Below are 16,484 nucleotides of genomic sequence, written 5' to 3' on the forward strand. Positions count from 1 at the left end.
CCCCAGAAAGTCTAGGTCCTGAGGGCACAGACTTAGTAGCAAGAAAAATTTTAGTGTTTTTATGACAAGTTGAAGAACTAAAGCCAAATGTAGAATGGCTATTTCAATGGGTACTAGTCATCAACACTGTGTTCTACTAGTTACTTTTATGAAGTGTTTAAAAATAAAGACTAATTGGTGTTTAGGTATCAAACGTCATTCATTGCTTTTCTGTTCTTTCCTATCTTTGTTGTTGTTTTGTCTGAATGAGCTGATCCTGATCGCTTTTATTGAAAGAGTCCCTGCCCAAAAGGCCAAATTTTATTTTTTCAACATTGATTGTAGATTACACACTCCCTGAAGCCTATGGTTAGAAGCCACGTTTTCCTTGGCATTTGATTTCCTCAATCATGTTTCGAGAACAAACACTGTGGTTTCTGAGTGGTGAAACTGAGTGGGGTCTGAGTGTTCCTTTTGGTGATGATGCCTCTGACATTCGGGTTAAGAGGTTTTATCTTTCTCAGAAAAGGGAGAGTATGATTTTCAGTGAAGTCTTTGTGGACTTTCTTAGCTTCCCGAAACCCTTGGAAGAAAGCTTTCACTTTAGTAGATGTTTAATTTGGATGCTGTAGTAATCCATTTTTCATGACTGTAACAAATACCTGAGGCAAGGTAATTTGTAAAGCAAAGAAGTCATGGGAATGGACAGGGCTACTAGATGGGGTGTGAAAGTGAGCAAAAAGTAAAACCCATCGTCAGGTAAGGAGGAACTGCAGCAAAGAGATTCAGTGGAGGAGGAAGAGCCATTGAAAGTGAAAGAGATGGAGAAACCAGAAATGCCACAGAGACACAAGTGTTTCTGAGTGGTCGGGGCTTAAGGTGGACCTCACTTTGGTAGCAGTGCGTATTCCAGAAGCCTGATAGAGAAATAAGTCCCTCCCCCAATTTCCTTTCCACCACCAAAGGAAATGATTGCAGCTTCTTTCTAGGACAACAGAGGACAGGTACTTATAAGAACTGTTAGCTCTCAGGCTCACACACCATCCAGTGGGAACGGAAGATGCTGAGATCAATCTATGGAGAAGCCATGCCATAATTTTCTGTCAGAAGCATCACTAAGGAACTGAATGGAGTGGATCTATCAGAAAAGCCCTTGCTTGTGTAGACATTGCTCAGGATCTCTTAGAGCAGTTCATTCCGGGTAAAGTACAGAAGATGTGTTTCTTAGACCGCTTGTCTTCTTTTCAGCCCCGCTGCCTTTGCCCAAAGATCAGTGTATAACGTGATCACCTCTGAACTAGCCCCCCAGCCTCTACCTGATATGCAGGCTGTGTCCTGCACACATACCTGAGTGAGGGGCAAGTTGGGCAGAAATCTCACAGGCTCTTCTCACTAATCCATGAGCACATGTGTGATCAGCTTAGTGAACCTTGGCCCTGGGGGAGTAGGTTCACCCACAGAGGCTGCCTTTTCCTATTTGCACAGTGATGTTGGAGCAACGAGTCCCATGACAACATTCAGCTAGACACAGTCTCTGTTCTGAAGTTAACAGATTAGTAGAGGTGGATAATTCCTTAGACAACTGCAAAGTAAACACTTCAAATAACAATTAATATCTCATCAGTGTACCGTTCAAAGTCCTCAAATGCTCCCTCTTGCCTACCTTAGCCTTGAATTCAGAGTCTTGTGCCATCTCTCCAAGCTAACCTGGTAGCCTCCAGGTATACTGCTTTGACCACTGTTGCTGAGCAAGCCTCTAAGTTGTTACCTCTGTACAGAAGTTGTCTCTGACTGAGGACACCTTTCCACCTACCTCTCTTGGCCTTCACCTCTGTGTGCTCAGCCTTCTCTTCTAAGCTTGCTTGCAGCTTGTCTGGGGAATTTGGGACTTGGCCCACCAATACAAGGCTAAGGATGCCCCTCTTTATGCTTTGACCTTGACTCAAATTTCACCTAAGCAAGGAACCTATGAGATCAACAGGATCATTGCATTTTCAGCACCCAACACAAAACTTGTACCAGGTAAAAGTACAGTGAGTTTGGTTGTATTGTCCGAAAAGAATTTGAAAATTTTCCAAAGTATTTTCAGGTATTTCTGTTAAATGCTTGTCCTTGAAATTGTATAGCAACCTAGAAAAGTTAGAAGTGTACTGAGAAATGATTTATGAATGTTCTATTACTGCCTCCGACCTACATATATTTTTGTTTCTTTTTTATTTATGTCTTTCCTTCTTCCGCATGATACATCTTAAAAAGGAAAAGCAACACCAAAATACATACTTCACAGTCATGGTAATAATATTTTCTTACTTCACATATTTATATGTTGATTTGGTCTATTTTCTAATTATGCAGACTAAAGTTGGCAAAAAATGGAAAGCAAATTAAAAAGAAGCATCAAGAAACAAGTGCAATTTTGCTGTATTTTTAATAGCATTTGTAGCTTTCACATCTCGTTCTAATTATAAGTAGAACATGCTCATTATAGAAAATGTATAAAAATAAAGGAAAAAGGCCATAATTATTCCACTATCCAGAAGTAACAACTTTGATCAGTCTGTGTTCTGTCTCCCTCTCTCTTGCTCTCTCTTCTCTCCTCAATCCCTAAGAATTTCCAGAATGCCTGTTAATTAAAATGTGTGTTTAGAAAGGACACTGTTCCAGACAGTCTCAGTACATTTTTGTATCCAGATTGTTCCTCTTGGATTTTCAGTTACAACATTAGACTTTCTTCTCTAAATATGTTAGCTGTCTGATTTAAAAAATCATCATTAACATTTATTTACTAGCAGTATTTGAGATCTAATGAAAATTAAAAATAGTGACTATTGTGTTGCTTCACACAGTACTGGTATTTCCCAACCAAATAACAAAGAAAATATTATTTAAGGAAATTTATGAGTCAATTGTAGTTTCATTATAATCAATATGCTTAGGTAGCTTTATTTAAAATGTACCATATGGGAGCTGGGGTTGTGGCTCAGGGGTACAACGCTCAACTAGCATGTGTGAGGCCCTGGGTTTGATCCTCAGCACCACATGAAAATAAAATAAAGGTATTGTGTCCACCCACAACGAAAACAAAATATTTAAATAAATAAATTAATTAATTAATTAAAATGTACCATATGGTAAAACTTACTTTTTTTTTTTTTTCGGTGAAATGTTCTGAGTTGTGCCTCAGGTATAGATTCATGAACATCAGCAGGGTACAGAACAGACTCCCTCATGTTTCCCTTGATAGTCAGACTTCATGCAGCCCTCACCTGGTAATCCTAGATCTGTTATCTATCATTGTAACCCTGTCTTTTTAGAAAGCCAAGTAAATGAAATCCTATAGTGTGTCACCTTCTGAGATTGGATTCTCCTACTCAGTATGTCTTAAAGATTAGTGTGAGTCATGTGGATTGGTTGTGCTCTCCTTTCCTTGTTGAGCAATATTGTGTGGGATGGAGATACCACATTTTTTTATTCATTTGCTGTTTGAAGGACATTGAGGTAGTGCCTAGCTTATGACCATCAAAGATAAAACTGCCATCAATGTTCATGTACAGGTTTTTGTGTAAACTAAGTTTTCATTTCCCTAAGTTATATATTTAAGAGTGGGGTTGCTGGGGATCATATGTTAATTATATATTTCATTTTGTAAGAAATTACCAAACCATTCTCCAAAGTGGTTACATCATTTTGCAGGCCCATTAGAAATGTGTGGGCATTCCAGTTGTTCTGTATACTTTGTAGAACTTGCTATGGTCAGTATTTATTTTAGCCATGCAAATAGATATGTAACTAATTGTGTCTTATTGTGTTTTAATTTGCATCTTCCTAATGGCTAATGTTAACCATATTTTCATGTGCTTATTTGTTATCCTACCCATTGAAGTCCCTTACCAATTTTTCATTATGATTGTTAACATATTAGTTATACAAAATAATGGGTTTTTTTGTGACATTTTCATAAATGCATATCATGTACTTAGATCACATCTACCCCTTTACTCATTTTTAAATTGTGGTGTTGAGTTTCAGACTTCTTTCTATGTTCAGGAGACAAATCCTTTGTTGAATATGTAGTTTTCAAATATATTCTCCTAGTCTGTATCTTGTCTGTTTGTTCTCATGACTGTAAGAACAGAAGTGTTTTGTTTTGTTTTGTTTGTTTGTTTTTTAGGGTATTTGAAGACTTGTATCCATCATCATGAAATTAACAATTTCCCAATAACTTTCTACTGATAAGATTGCTGGTAATATTAACAAATGTGATTTTTGATAGAGTACATTTGTAAAATATGTATAACTCTGTGAACTATATTTTCCAGAAACTAAAGCATGACACACAATTATGCATAAGTAAAAGAGGCATTCAAATAGGACAATGAATTTTAATGTAATGGGTTACTAAACGTTCACTGATATGGTTTTAGATTACATAATTAAACTAATCTTAGGAAACTACCGCTTTTTGAGATTTGGTTAGTATCAAAGAATTGCCAATGATCTGAAATAATTGACTGAAGTGATATAAAGACTATTTAAATAACACTTTTTTTATTCTTTTAAAATTATAATTGTTAATGCATATTAATTGGAGAAAATAATGGATTTCATTGTGACAGTTTCACATGTGCATAAAGTACTTTGATCATGTCCACCCTCTTCCTATTACCTTCTCCTACCATCCCTCTCTGTTCCTTCTGGTCCGCTACCCCTTGCCTAATAGTCCCCCTTCTACTTTCATATCATCTTTTCCCCCCTAGGTTCTACATATGTAGTTTTGTTTGACATTCCCTGAATGTCTAAAGATGTGTTTTTTTTTTTTTTCATACATTTATTGGTTCTTTGCACATCTTTTTAGAAGTGTCTGTTCATCTCATTTACTCATTTATTCATTGGATTACTTGTTCTTTAGTGTTAATTTTTTTGAGTTCTTTATATATTCTAGATAATAATCCTATGTTAGATGAACAGGTGACAAAGATTTTCTTCCATTCTGTAGGTTTTCTTTTCATTTGTTGATAGTTTCCTGTGCTGTGCAGAAGTTTCTTAATTTGATGCCATGCAATCTGTCAATTGTTTTTATTTTCTTAGCTATTGGAGTCCTGCTCAAGAAATTGTTTCCTGTGCCAGTATCTTGAAGTGTTTTTCCTCTAGTTTTTTCAGTCTCAGGTCTTATGTTTAGGTATTTGATCCATTGTGATTTAATTTTTGCACAAGTTGAGAGAGAAGGATCTTCTACAAGTGGAGGTTCAGTTTTCCCATTACCATTTGCTGAGAAGACTGTTTTTTTCCAATATATTTTGGCTCTTTTGTCAAAGATCAGATGACTGTAGATGCATGGGTTTATTCCCAGGTCCTCTATTCTATATGTCTATATGTCTATTTATATGCCAATACCATGCTTTCTTTGTTGTTGTTGTTACAATGGCTCTATAGTGTATTTTGAAATTGGGTATTAAGAGGTGTCCACCAAAAGCTCATGTGTGAGACTATGTAAGAATTTTCAGAGGTGAGATGATTAGAATAGGGGCTGCAACTGAATTGGTGGATTAATCCACTGATAGGGGATTAGTGGGCAGTAACTGTAGGCTGCTACGGTATGACTTAAGGAAGTAGGTTATTGGGGGTGTGACTTCGGAGTTTATATTTTGTCCCTGGTGAGCAGAGCACTCTCTCTCTCTCTCTCTGTTTCCTGGCCATGCCCTGAGCTGCTTTCCTCTGCCCCACCCTTTTGCCTAACCTTAGGCCCAGAGCTATGGAGTTGCTGATTATTGACTGAACATTTAAAACCATGGGCCAAATAAACTTTATCTTCTCTATATTGTTTTTGTCAGATCTTATGGTCATAGTGATGAAAAAGTAACTAAACATTGAGTATTGTGATGCTCCAGCATTATTCCTTTTACTAAGAATTGCTTTGACAATTCAGGGTCTTTTGTGCTCCCATGTGAATTTTAGGTTTTTTGTTTTTGTTTTTGTTTTTGTTTTGCGGTTTTGTGAAGAATGTCACTGGTGTTTTGATAGGAATTGCATTGAAACTGTAGATCACTTTTGGTATGTGGCCATTTTAACAAATAATTAATTAATTCTCTCAATCCATGAACTTGGGATATCTTTCCATCTTCTAGTATCTTGTAGTGTCAATTTCTTTCTTCAGTATTTTGTAATTTGCATTGTAGAGGTCTTTTATCTCCGTGGTTAGGTGTATTCATAGGGTTTTGTTGTTATTGTTTTGGTTTTTTGTTTGTTTGTTTATTCTTTTGTCTGTTTTGAGGTTGTGAATGGATTGTTTTCTGATTTATTTCTCAATGAGTTCATTATTGGTGTTTAGAAAAACTAACAATTTTGGTATGCTCATTTTGTATCCTGCTACTTTGCTAAATTCTTTTATCAGTTCTAGAAGACTTGGTGGACTCTTTAGGGTTTTCTAGGTATAGAATCATATCATCAGTAAACAAAAGTGACTTTCTTTTTTCCGTATATTCCTTATATTTCTTTCCTGGCCTGACAACTAAAGTTTTTTCTAGTACTATATAGAATCAGAGTGGTGAGAATAGACACTTCTGTCTAATTCCTGATTTTAGAGGAAATGTTTTCAGTGTCTCTCCATTCAGTGTGATATTAGCAATGGGTTTGCTGTCTATAGCCTTGATTATGTTGAGATATGATGCCATTATATCATTTATATATTGCCATGACCAGCACAACCAAACTTTCATGTCCAGTGAGAGGCAAAGGGGGATTGGAAAATAAATATTCACAGACACACATCTTGAAGAATAAGCTGGGATCAGGTGGAGCTCTGCACTCTGATGGAGAAGCAGATCCAAAGAGTTACACCAGCAATTTTTATTTATATGTGTCTCATTATTAGGTTAAAGATTATGAAACCATTATTCTTTGTATTCAGGAAAGTTACAGAAACTAGGACATCTATGTAGCTTTTCCACAGTTGAAATTCACAGTTTCAAAGTGCAGTATTAAGAGCTTTGAGTAGCTCTCAAGAAAGTCCATTGTTTAGAGTTACTGTAAAGCAGGCAGGTACTGGAGAAGTGGAGCTGGTAAAATATTATGGTTGTCTACATAAGAATTCCTTCCTTCCCAGGAGCTGTGTGCCTGAGATCAAGGTCAAAGCTGATAGGACTCTTGCACAGAGCCTTCTCATGAAGGGCATTGCCACAGCAGCTAAGCATCCTGTGCCCTTGCACAGGGACATTCCCAGGCACTGGGCATGCCACAGCCATGAGGTCATCAGAGACCCCCAATTTTAGTCACTGCTCTCCCATCCTCTGTCACCACTCTCTGCAATATATGTTTTTTATCATGAAGCAGCGTTGAATTCTTTCTGCATTTATTGAGAAAAGCATGTGGGTTTTATGCTTGATTCTATTTAAAAGGTGAATTACATTTATTGACTTGCATATGTTGAACCAACCTTGCATCCCTGGAATAAAACCAACTTGATCACAGTGTATGATACTTTACATGTGATGCTGAAATCAGTTTGTAAGCATCGTGTTGAGGATTTTTGCATCTGTGTTTATCAAGGATATTGGTCCTAGTTTTTCTTTTTTGTTGTGTCCTTATCAGGTTTGGGTTTTGGGGTAATCCTGGCTTTTTAAGATGAATTTGGAAGACTTCCTTCCAAATTCCTCTTACTACTTTATAGAATAGCCTGGCAAGCACTGGCATTAGTTCTTCTTTAAATGTACAGTAAAATTCAGCTTTTCTTTCTTGGGATACTGTTAATATTCAGGCTATTAATGAAAAGAAATGAAATGACTAGTTTTAGTCATTTTATTACTTCCTCAAATTTAATTGATTATTATTGACCTGTTTAGTTTATTTTTTTTTTTAATCCTCTCAGTTCAATTGTGTAGATCTGTCTTATGGGTCTAGAAATTTGCCCATTTCTTCCAGATTTTCCAGTATATTGGCATATAATTTTTCAAGATATTCTCCAAAGAGCCTTTGGACTTCAGTTGTATCTGTTGGAATATTTTGTTTTTATCTCTAAGTTTATTTATTTGAGTCTTCTTTTCCTTTCTTTTGGTTAGTTTTTCTAAGTGTCTGTCAATTTTGTTTATCTTCTTGAAGAACCAACTCTAGTTCATTGATCATTTGTACTATTCCTTTAAGTCTCCATTTCATTTATTTTTTCTCTGATCTTTATTATTTCTTTTCTTCTAATTTTAGGTTTGCTTTGTTCTTGTTTATATAAGGCTTTGGCATGCATCATTCGGTTGTTTGTTTAAGATTTCTCTGTTTTTTCTAACATAGACACTTATAGCTATAAACTTCTATCTTATAATTGCTTTTGCTATGTCCCATAGGTTCTGGTAGGTTGTCTTGTAATTTTCATTTGATTTTAGGAACTTTTAAAATTTGCCATCCCTGCCCCTGATATCATCAATGACTCACTGCTCTTCAAAGGTCTATTATTCAGTTTCCATGTGTTTATATACTTTCTGCAAATTCTCCTGTTGTTGATTTCTAGTTTCACTTGATTATGATCTGATAACATGCAAAATATTACTTCAGTGTTATTGTAGTTGTTAATATTTGCTTTGTGACTTAAAATTTGATCTATTTTGGAACAAAGTTCCATGTGCTGATGAAAGGAATGCACATTTTTTAGCCATTGGATCAAATATTGTGTAATCTGTTAAACCCATTTGATCTATAGTGTAATTCAGCTCTGCTATTTCTTATTTTTTTAATCTGGAAGATCTATCTTTTGGTGAGAGTAGGGTATTAAATGACCCATTATTATTGTATTGGGATCTATCTTTCCCCTATGTTCAATAATCTTATAAAATTGGGTGCTATGATGCTTAGTGCAAATATACTCACAATGACTATATCTTCATAAATTGTTCCCTTTATCAGTATGTAAAGACCTTCTTTGTCTCTTCTGACCAATTTTGGCTTGAAGTCTATTTTCTTGGATATGAATATAACTACCTCTATTTGTCATTGGATTCCATTTCATTGAAGTATAATTCTTCATCTTTTACTTTGGGTCTGTATAACTTGACTGGTGAAGTTTTTTCTTACAGACAGCAAATGGTTAGGTCTTATTTTTAATCCAAGTAGCTTGTTTTTTGATTTGAAAATTCAGACTGTTAATATTTAGGGCTATTAATGAAAGACGAACTAGTTTCTGTCACTTTATTGTTTTTCATTCAGTTGCTCTGAGAATTCCATATTCATTTTTTTCTTTTTAGAGGTTTGATGATTTACTGAATTAATCATGTTTAATTTTTTCTTATTTCTCATTTGTATAACTGTTCTTGTGATACCTATTCTTTACAGAACTCTTATGGTTATGTTTATCTTGCTTCCTCATCTGGGCGTAGGATTCCTTTGAGTAATACTGGGTTAGTGGTCTTGAATTCTTTTAGTTATCTTTGAAGTTCTTTATTTCTTCTTTGATTCTGAAGGATAACTTTGCTGGATATAGTAATACAGGTTAGTAGTTATTTTCTTTCAGGAATTGAAATGTGTTGTTCTATACCCTCCTGACATTTTGAGTTTCTTCTGAGGAATCTGCTGCTATTATAATGGGTTTACATTGATAAGTTACTTGGCACTTCTGGCTTGCATTATTTTTTTTTTTCTTGTTCTGTACTTCGGGAAGTTTAGCTATAATATATCCTGAAGAAGATTCTTTTTCTGGGCATGTTCATTTGGGGTTCTAAAATGCCTCCATAGCCTGAAGTCATTCCCAGACTTTGGTAATTTTCCTGGTATTATTTCACTAGATAGATTTTCTGTGTCATTAGCCTCTAGGTTTATTTTCTTCTCTATGAGTCAAATATTTGGTTTTTAAATGTTGCCCCAGAGCTCTTTTATATTCTTTTCATCATTTGTTTTTCTCCTTCTTCTCTTCCCCCTTCTCCATTATTGTCTTAATGTGCTAGTTCCTTCACCTTCTCTTAAATATCCTTCTGATATTCTTTTTGCATTTGATCTAGTCTATTGGTGAGGCTTTCAATGAGTTTCTTATTTGATTTATTGAGCTTTTCATTCCCAAGATTTCTTTTGGTTCTTTATCAGAAAGTCTATATTTTTACTGAATTACTCATTACATACTGCATTGTCTTCTTTAACTCATTCCACTGTTTATTTTTATCTTATTTGAATTCATTGATTATTTTAACAATTTTAAAAATTCTTTGTCTAACACTTTATCCATTTCAATGTCTTTGGATTCAGTTACTAAGAACTTATGAACTTTTAGGGAAGTAATACCTTTTTTTCATGTTTCTTGTGTTTTATTTTGAGATTTGCACATTTGTTAGGATGTATATCTCTCCTACATTTGTGTGAGGGTCTTTGTAGTGAACAGTCTTCTTCTCATGATGTGCCCAGGGATATTGATTTGTTGCAGAGTGTTGAGTTTAATTCCACATGGACTTTTTATTGTATTTTTCCCTGTGGCTCTTTAGACTGGGCTTGGTTTTGACTCTGTGTGCACTGTGTTAGAACCTGAGGGACCAACCCACTTTCTCTGTAGGAGTTGTGTGAATAGGTGAGTAGGTTCATTCTGCTAGTTCAGGCAAGTATGACATAGATAGTGGAGTATATGAAATGTGATCTCTATGGTTACTCCTCTGGACTTCTCAGTACTGTGCAACCTCTAAGGTTTGAGAACAACCTATGCTAGGGCTCCACATTGGTGGGATGGCCACAACAGTTGATTAATTTCTCTGTTGTTACTAAGGGGTGAACATCCAGTAGCAGGTCTTCAGGTCTCCTCACAATCTGTGTCTACTTGGGGATGAGTCATCAGCAGGGGTCTTATGTCTTCCTTATTCTTTATGTCGAGGTGTCCACCAAAGTTTGAGAAGGACTAGGTTATGGATAAAATAAAGTGTAATTTCTCTTAGCTGGACTGGGCATATAGCTCAGCAGTAAGACATTCACCCAATATGTTCAAAGTGCTGGGTTCAATCCCACTTTGAGAGGAGAAAACCACTAGTAACAACAATTAAAAGCAAATCAGATGTAGACATACAATAAAAAATATTAAAAATTTAAAAAAATATTAAAAACATCTACAACACCACTAACCAGAGAAGAAAGGAGCAATAATAATACAAAGTGAACTAAAAAGTGAAGTATTAATGAAAGTAAAAATAACAAAATAAAAATTTTTAAAAGGAAAAGGATGAAATACAGAAGTGAAAAGAGAAAAGAAAAAGGATAAAATGAGTAAGAAGAAAAGAGGGGAAAATCTAAAAATTAAAACCTACATAAAATTAGATAACAGTATGAAAAAATAGAGAAAAGAAATAATGCTGTCAGAAAAACAAAAACAAAAATCAAAGATTTCTTCTTGCCTAGGTATTTGGAATGGGTGCTACTTTCCACAACCTCTAATTTTGTAATCCTCTAATTTTGTAATCCTCTAATTTTGTAATCCTCTGGGTCTGAAGATGAAGGGTAGTTAGGTGGGGTTATTGAGCTACAGCTATAGTTGGTGTGTTCCTGCTTAGTGCCAAACCAGCCAAACCTGTTAGGGCCACATGCAAAATGAGTCCCCTCCCTGCCCACTGGTTGTAGCCTAAGGCAAAGTTGTCTGCAGCAGGGCTGCAGAGGTCTTTGGATTGCACCAGGGACAAGGGCCCTCAAACAGTATAAGCTGCCTGTCAGCCAAGTTAACCTGCATATCCAGCAAACCAATGAGTTGTGTCCCCTTGATCCAGAAACCCTCAGTCCATGTGCTGGGAGGCATGGCAAATGCCCAAGTCTCAGGTGCATATCCTCTGCCTGAGAGCATGTAGCATCCAACCCAACCAAAGGGAAGCCACGGGAGGCAACCATTGCCTGGATCTGGGAAACGTGCTCCTTGCCTCATCCCCTGTGTGAATCCACACCCAGCTGGTCTGGCTCCTCTCCCTTCCCCTTGTAGACTATTGTATCCCATTGCTTGGAGTTCTCTGTGGATTTGTGTCACAGTCACTTTCTTGGGTCCAAAGTGTTTCTCCAGATAGGGCACCTACTGAGCCAATGAGAAGATGAGACTGTGGGTCTTGGAGATGTAAAAGGTTCAGGGACTCTGATCTTCCAAGTAGCAAGTTAGACAATGGAACCCTTCCTAAGATGGCTTTCCATTTAGGGGTACCATATAAATATGCTAGGAAGTACAGAGACCCTCTCTCCAACACAAGTTTGCTGCACAGATCCAAGGTCTCCTGTGTGCTCAGTGAGCATTGTACTCAGCACTGTCCTGGAGATCACCAGGGTGGGCTTTCTCTGTTCCATGGCCCCACTGAAGGGGTGCTTTTCCTCCCTGCAGATGAACATTGGTATTGGAATGCTGTTTTTCTTATTATTCTAAAACCCAATGTTCCTGGGTTCTGCCTGGTCATTGCTTTTCTACTGATGCACTGCAGCACTTTCCTATCCCTGTCCATACCTCAACATGCAATGGTACCTCTGTTGTTTTGGTTCAATCTCATAGAGCAGCAGGTGAGTGCTTGGTGCCTCTGATCCACCATATTCCTGTCTCTCAGAAGTGTCTTGATAACTGTCTTCTTTTATGAAAAATCTGTTTGATGTCATTTCTAAGAACTCTGTCTAATTCCAGGTTGCAGAGGTTGACTCTAAATTTTCCAAGATCTTTATAGTTTTACATTTTTCATTGAGATCTATGATACATTTTGAATTGTTCTTTATGTTAGTTGTAAAACTTCTTTTTCTGTGGATGATCAATTGTCCCAAAACCATTAGTTGAAAAGAAAATCTTTCTCTACTAAATTGTTTATACTTTATCAAAAATCAACTGACTATATTTGTGTAAATTTATTACTGAAATTTCTATTTTGTTCAATTGATATCTGTGTCTATATCTTTACCTGGGTCTCTTTTGACTAAAAAAAGATGGACAAATTTGCCATGTGTCATGAGTAATAGAGGGCAGAGCTGGAGATGGGGACTGTCCCTTTGTGCCCAAGAACTAGCAGCAATTAATTCCTTTAACTGGTTCTTTCCTTCCACCTCCTAACTCAGAAAACTCAGAAACTGAGGTGAACAATTCAACAGAGTTGCCAGTTAGCTTCAGGTATAACAAGTAAATAAAATCAAATGTCTTCTTCCTTAAATGGTTTCCTTATTCTCACAATTTTTCTGGTGGTGACGACCTAAAAATAGGCTGGCCTTGCATGATTCAGGATAGAGGGAAAGGGGTCACACCCTGACTTCAGGAAAAATTTTCAGATGAATTTTTTTTTTTTTAACCAAGCAGGAAGCTTTGGAAATAGAAGCAGCTTTTAGTATTTGATTTGAAAATAATGTGTCATTCTAGCCGTAACAGGAGTTTCATTACAATGACAACTGTTCTCTGTTAAAAATTTGTTTCTGGGTTGCCTTCCGGCATGAATTGATTGAACAAGAAAACTCTGAGGTGCATGAGATATAAATGGATGGACACATGGACACATGGAAACAAATCTAGATATTCTCTCTCCTCACAGCCCAAACTGGAATCATTTATTACATACTATTTTTGTAACTAAACCAGGCCATCTTTGCTGCATGGAAAGCTGGAGTTGACAGTTTTCCATCCTTCATCATCCATCACAGGCTGTACAAGTGATAGGACTGTTGCTGTTCAGTAAACATTTGTTTTCTTCCTTTGGGCTGATGTAGGAGGGCTAACCCTCTCTCTTGATGTATTGGGATAATAATTGTTGCTAAGAAGTAATGTGCTTTTTTATTGAAATGGCCAGATGGAGCTATGACTTTTACAAAGACGTGTGGGGTTTTGGCTTCCAGGACCCACATGGCATGTTCTAATTATTGGGCAGTTTTTCAGCATTCCTGACAGCTTTAGTCTGTGAATAGCGGCTTCCTTCAGGTGCAAGCATATTTTATTTTGTTGCTTTGCTCTTTCTGAGTGGAAGTCGGCTTTTCCAAGACATTTTCTTATTCCCTTTCTATTTTTTATCTGTTTCCAGATGAACCAATGAAAGCCTACTCATTATTCATCTTCTATTTCTCTCACTTTTTTTTTTAATGCCTATAGGTACAATGGGATTAGATTATTGTTGTAAAAGGGGAGAGGGCATCTTAGTTATTCATTGGTTCATGCATTCATTTTTTTGAGCACTTGCTATATACCAAATACTGGTTTCCACAATGTAAATTGTTGCCTTCCATAATCTTGTGGTACAACAAGGAATAAATACAATTAAACCAGAAAAGTACAGTGTGGTAAGAGCTAGAGCAGAAGTTTAGCACTGGACAACTCAGGAACATCATATAGAGATCTCTATTCAGCCTTCAGAATCAGACAAGGACCTGAAAGATAGACCAATATTCAAAGACCATCTTGGAGAACTTGGCCTAGTGAAGAGGGTGGGGAGAAGGAGAAGGTGTTTAGGAAGAAAGAATTGACTTTGAGAAGACCTAGGGTCCCAGAGAAGACACTGGACTCACTCAGGGAACTGAATGTTTTAGTAGGAATATACAGTGCAGGGAGGGGTGGGGGAATCTTGTGGGTAGTGCAATGTCACTTTAAAGAAGAAAAAAATAAACAAAACTCTAATGACTTAGGCATATATTCTTGAAACCCACCCCTTTCCATTGTTCTACTTTATCCTGATTTATTTTATGACCTGCCTGACCCAAGTAAGTATTTGAATTTGGGAATCCCCTACCTTTGAACCTAAACAAAGATGGAGATCAAACTATTTCAATGGTCATTTCTGGTATGAGAGAAGAGGACATCGGCTTTTTGGTGGAACCATGATGAACTCATTGTAAGATCTCACCCACCAAGAAAGACCAGAATCATTCATATACAGTAAAAGGAGTCTTTTTCCTCAGTGAACAAAGTGGATTATGAAGACAAATATTTGCTAAAGTCTTATCCTGTGCCAAGTTTTATGCTAAGTTCTGTTTTATCAGGCTTTCCTATAAAAGGAGATAGTAATTTAAGCAGTCATAGGTACATGTCTGTAATTTAATTTATAATTTATAAAGTGATTTTTATGCATCTTAAAATATTTGTATTAGAATGCCACTTTAATGCAATCAAACAAATATTCAGTAATATTTCCTGAGGTCAATTATATGTTAGGTTCTGAGGCTTCACTAAGATACAGACGAGACACCGCCCCTGCCTCAAATTGTTCACTACTGTGGGTTTCCTCATAGCACAGACGATTATCTCTGACTGGTCTTCTGAGCTGTGGGAGTTGAGTCACTCCAGGATTAAAGGAAATCCTTGAGGGAGTAAGTCAGAGTTTGAAACCCTGGAGAAGTTCAACACATTTGCACATTTAAGATTCAAGCTGGGTGCAGTGGCACAATCCTGTAATCCCAGCTACCTAGGAAGCTGAGGCTGGAGGATGGCAAGTTTGAGACCAACCTGGGCAACATAGTGAGGATGACTTAGAACAAAGGAACAAAAAGATGGATTTGGATCAAACCTAAAGTTCTTCTTGGCATGAAAATCTCAGCCATTCTGCTGGTGAACAAGAGTAAGCATGATCTTCCTAAGACTCTGCATGTTGAAGGTTTAGGTTCAACATAACACTTTGAATCTCTTGTTAAACTGACTTTTAAAAACAAGTTCTTGGTCCTCACAATAGAAATTGAGCCAAAGCCAGTTTACATTTTTATACTTGCATTTGGTGTGAATCATGAAAAACAAAGGTATATATTTCCTGAGGAAGGAGGAGAATCTAAATTAGCTTTGAATCCCCTCAACGGCCTAGTACAGTGCCTTAGGCACCCTGTTATGCAATCATTTTTTGCTGATCCATCACTCAATTAGCCAGAGATCTATATCTACCAAAAAAGTTTATCTTCACCAACCTGTCTAATAACTGCCAGAGAGTCTATTTGCGGGAGACTGTCCTGCACTGTGGAAACTTTGCCTCTAAAGAGTAAATTACTAATGTGTGTTCATGCAACACCTTTATTTCCTGGAAGTGCATCCTGTTGAAACTACACTATAGTTACCTGCCCTGAGCACATGGTTCTTGCTTTTTGCTCCTTGCTTCTTGCAGCCTCCTCGGATGCCCCAGTTCTTTGTTTTTTCCTTTGTACACCTGGCCAGGTGTCTTTGGCCAAGAGATGGTTCCAGACATAATATTTTGATCAGCTGCAGAACTGGAGCAACCAAGATAGGGGAGTCACAGGTAAAGAAATGGTGAAAGTGTGTGCATCTGATGACAAGAACCCGGGGTAGCCTGAATTTGTTAGGAAGTCCCCACCAGAAGAAAGGGACTCCCAAGCTAATGGTTCCAGTGAAAGCAGAAGGAAGAACAAAAACAGGAGCACATGGGAGAAATGACAAGACTTTGGTGAAGTTGAAAATGAGGTGGAGAGAGAATTCTGAAGGGCAGTTGGGAGGGGAAGTCTCTTGTTCCATCTGGGAGAAACTGATATGACAGTTTGGCATGATGACCTGTGGTTAGAGAAGCCCAGGGGAAAAGAAACTTGAATATTTGGGAGCATTTGATATTAAAAAAAAAACGGGGGGGGGGTCTATG

General features: G+C 37.0%; 1 protein-coding gene across 2 annotated transcripts in view; it reads left to right on the forward strand.

The window, feature by feature from the left end:
• Positions 1–16,484, forward strand: part of MAB21L3 (mab-21 like 3) — a 63,457-nt gene that overhangs the window by 22,439 nt on the left and 24,534 nt on the right. The window contains exon 1 of one of the 2 annotated variants that reach the window (XM_079117232.1): positions 15,874–16,312. The exons of the other annotated variant lie outside the window; for it this stretch is intronic. The gene's annotated coding sequence lies outside the window, so the exon portion shown is untranslated. Of the gene's footprint in view, positions 1–15,873; positions 16,313–16,484 lie in introns of those variants that run through there. 2 annotated transcript variants of the gene reach the window in all.

The sequence above is a fragment of the Sciurus vulgaris genome (assembly GCF_902686455.1).
Source record: "Sciurus vulgaris genome assembly, chromosome: 1".
Classification (NCBI taxonomy): Eukaryota; Metazoa; Chordata; class Mammalia; order Rodentia; family Sciuridae; genus Sciurus; species Sciurus vulgaris.